Source organism: Fragaria vesca, linkage group LG3 (assembly GCF_000184155.1).
Source record: "Fragaria vesca subsp. vesca linkage group LG3, FraVesHawaii_1.0, whole genome shotgun sequence".
Taxonomy (NCBI): Eukaryota; Viridiplantae; Streptophyta; class Magnoliopsida; order Rosales; family Rosaceae; genus Fragaria; species Fragaria vesca.
This window is the reverse complement of record NC_020493.1, coordinates 1994161-1998190: the sequence shown is the minus strand read 5'-3', so window position 1 is coordinate 1998190 and position 4030 is coordinate 1994161. Positions and strand designations below refer to the sequence as shown.

Below are 4030 nucleotides of genomic sequence, written 5' to 3'. Positions count from 1 at the left end.
AAAAAAAAAAAAAAAAAAAAAAAAAAAAACCAAAAATTCAATAGAAAGAAGAAGCAAGGTCGAAGAGGTTTTATGTCAAAATCGGTTTTATGTCATCGACCATGGATCAGATCTTCCACACCGGTTACCCACATCGGGTTTTATGTCATCGGCCCCGAAGGTAACAAAGATTCTGGTGGGGGATCTATGATGGCGAAACGGATCGGTCCGATCTGGGTCGCGTTGGGCCAGAAGCGCCTCTAGCCTCGATGCATGTGGTGGCTGCAGAAAGGCGACAGCTTTGAGAAGGATTAGATGTGAGCGGAGGAAGGGGATGCTTAAGAAGAAATGAATACCAATTCTTGGTTTTCTAAACAAAGATGAAGGAAAGATGGTTTGTATCTGGCTGGGTTTTGGGGAGATTGGGTTTTGGAGGAAAGAGACGGAGGGTTTTGAGTCGAGGAGATGAATAGGTTTTGGTATGAATCTGGTTGCGTTAGTGTTCTTAGTGTTCTTATGAAGAAAGTTTTTTGGGTTTCTGTATTTTAAGTTCTTCACTGCCTTTTGATTTGTTAGGCCATTAAGAGCGTTTGTTTGATCTGTTAAGTCTACAATGGCATGCGGATGAAGCTATCTACATCCATAGTTAGCAATTTGAAAGATCGAAAATTATTCCCTGCACTAGTTGTGCAACAGCACTAGGCAGCTGGGTCGTGCATTTTGACGCGTGGATCAGTTTGTAGATTAGGTGTTAGTTGGCTAGACGAGATGGCAATAGAAGGATAGGGTCAGGAGATCAATAAACTATACCATTTGGCCTCTGTTAGTCAGTAAATAAGATCTGCCTTTCAAAACGGCTGTGTTTTAGGGATTTATGGTTCTGTGTGTGTGATGTTTTAGGCTGTTGAAAAAAAAATAAAAATAAAAAAAAAACAAAAACAAAGTAACAAGGAAGGGTGTAAAGGCTAATTTCTGATGGTATACTTAACAATTGAAATGAATGAACTTTGATGTTGTTTTTGAAATCAAATGAATGAATCCAATATATAGTTTCTCAACAAAAAAAAAATAATAATTAATGAATCCATCAATATTTTATTATGTTGTATTTCATTTGTTGAACACATCCTACTGACCGTTTTTTGAAATTTTATTTCCTTGGTATAATTGATTCACAAAGATATTCAGTTATATATTACCTATTAAATAAGTTATATCACATTAGTAGGTATGTTATGATTCTAAACCAGCTATATCTAGGATATGGTATGAATAATATAGTGAAACACGGTTATGGTACAAAATTTACATATTTTCGTCATTGAATTAGTCTCATCAACTCAGTCAACCGTATGCATCATTTTACCTCCTAAAAGGCAACCGTGTCAAGCCAGCTATCATGCTATAGCCATATTTCATTGTAACGATCATACCACATGGATAGTTTTATGAAATTTAATTTTCTCGATATAATTAGTTCACAAAGATATAAACTTACATATAACTTACTAAACAAGTTATAATAGTAGGCACGTTGTGATTATAACCAACTATATAGAGAAATGAAATTTCGGAAAACCAACAACTCACTAAATGATCAGAAGGCCCTACAAGTGCATAAGGAAAGTTGAGTCTGTTCATTTAGTTGAACAAGTTGGAGAATTCGAATTGAAGGAGAGCTGGGTTTTGCTCAATGATTACGAAGGGAGAAAGGAGGAAGAGAAAGAGGGGCTAGTGCAAGTGTGCAACCACAAAACCAGGCAGCATTGCACAAATAGCGTGTGCAATCACGCCCTGTTAAATTTGCCTAGTGCAGCTGCACGACTAGTGCATGAAATAATCTCTGCTTAAAAGATAAATATCTCAACCAAGAGACTACATTCGTTTCAATTTCCTTCGAGTTTTTCTTATGTTGAATATAACACTTTCTGTAGGCAATAGACCAAGATAAGTTATTGAACAAGTAATTCATATGGATATCCTGAGCAAGTTTAGCTTTTAAGCTGCAATTTACCGAACTGTTTTTGACATAAGCAGAATACAAAATAGGAAATGTACGTGGACATACAAATTATGAGGCCCGATGAAGCATGAGATATGCAACTAGTATCAACATATCCGTAAACCATGAGACTTTGAAAGCTAACATTGATAATGAAGCTCTATCGTGGTTCTGGCAAAGTAATAGTGACTGCATTTTCAGAACAAGTGATAACAGAACTTAAATTCCAACTTGTTGAAAAAGCAGGTTCTTTTGAGGGTGGAAGTGATGTAGCTTCATCGACCTCTAGCATATGAATCACCGATGACATTGTTGGTCGATCAGCTGGAGCTTCTTGAACACACAAAATCCCGACATGGAAAGCTTCATGAATCCGGCATGTCTCCCTTACTGATGCGTCAATTGCCTCCATTCCTCTACCTTCTTTCCATAATTCCCATATCTGATATTTACACATACAAAAAAAATTAGTCCTCTTGCATTGCGACACACCTTATGTTTAAAAATGTCTTTACTCCTAACTGATATGCAAAGCTTCAAAACACCAGAAACAATAATAACTCCCAAATTTATGAACGTACCCATTGAGCAAGCGTTAGTAAACTTTCACTTGAATAAAAGGAAGTATTCTTCTTTCCACTTACAATCTCTAACAACAATACTCCGAAACTAAATACATCCAATTTCTCAGAAAAAATGACCATATAATGCATATTCAGGTGACATGCAGCCGCTGCAAAAATAGTGGAAGAATGAGTATCAGTAGTGATGTTAAATACTTTAGTGATATAAATCACTGGATATAGACTTACTATGTCCCAACAACCTTGTTGGTATTTGCTTCAATCTGATTTGTATCAAAAATCCTCGCCATTCCAAAGTCAGACACTTTGGGATTCATCATTCCATCCAATAGCACATTACTTGCTTTTAGATCTCTGTGGATGATTTTCAGTCTAAAGTATTTGTGAATATATAGTACTCCTTGAGCAATACCTTGTCCAACTTTGTCTTTTCAAAACGATCTGATTGGACAAATCATGAAGAAGAAGAATAGTTAGAACTTAGAAGTTATACAGGATAGGCGAAAGCAGAAAATTCAACTTCATGTCACAATGTCAAAAGTTTAGTCTTACATACATACCAAACAAAAATTTGTCCAAACTTCGATTAGGCATGTACTCATAGACCAATATGAGTTCATCTTCTTCCATACAGCAACCCAACAGACGAGCAAGATTGGTATGCTGGAGTTTGGCTATAAGTTTCAACTCATTCATGAACTCATGATGCCCTTGTCCATACTTCTTTGATAGTCTCTTGACAGCCACTTCTTGATTTTCCGGCAAAACTCCCTATAGTGGAAAAGAGAACCGAACCAACGCTCAAAATAAAGTAATTTGGAGCTAACAAAGGAAAGTACCGAAATGAAGAAGAATGTACTTGCATCAAGAGCATATTAAAGAATGTTCACCTTATAAACAGGGCCAAATCCTCCCTCTCCAAGTTTATTATCTTCAGAGTAGGTGTTTGTAGCAGCTAATATACTCCTTAAACTGAAGAGTGGTAGTTCTGTATCATTCTTCCTATCTCCTGCACTGACTTTACTTACATTCTCACTCACTCTTCTAGCTATCCTCCCTGTTTCAGTATTACTGTTAGAATATTATTCGTAAGGATCAGATTACTAGAATCTGATAGGCGCAAAAGCACCTACAAAGATACCCTATTATCAAATCAATTATATCAATGTAGTAAACGGCAAATAGGGGTCATTACCCGCAGAGGATTGGTGATGCTAAGACTTAAACACACAAGAGACACAAACAGACGCGTAAACCAGAAATCTGGCAGACTCGACCTAGGAGCAGAAACCTAATTAATTAGCTAATCTAGACTCAACCAAAAATTATGAAATTAAATACACAGTAACTAGACACAGTGGCGGACTACCACACAAATTTTGAGGGTATTCAGAGTTGGTTTGATTGGTGAACAAAAATAGATAAAACAGAAGTACTGCTGAAAACAGAATATTAAAAAGTGAAT

General features: G+C 36.5%; 1 pseudogene; it reads right to left on the bottom strand.

Annotated features, from left to right (window-relative positions):
• Positions 1-2141: 2141 nt before the first annotated feature.
• Positions 2142-4030, bottom strand: part of LOC101304173 — a 3683-nt pseudogene continuing 1794 nt past the window's right edge.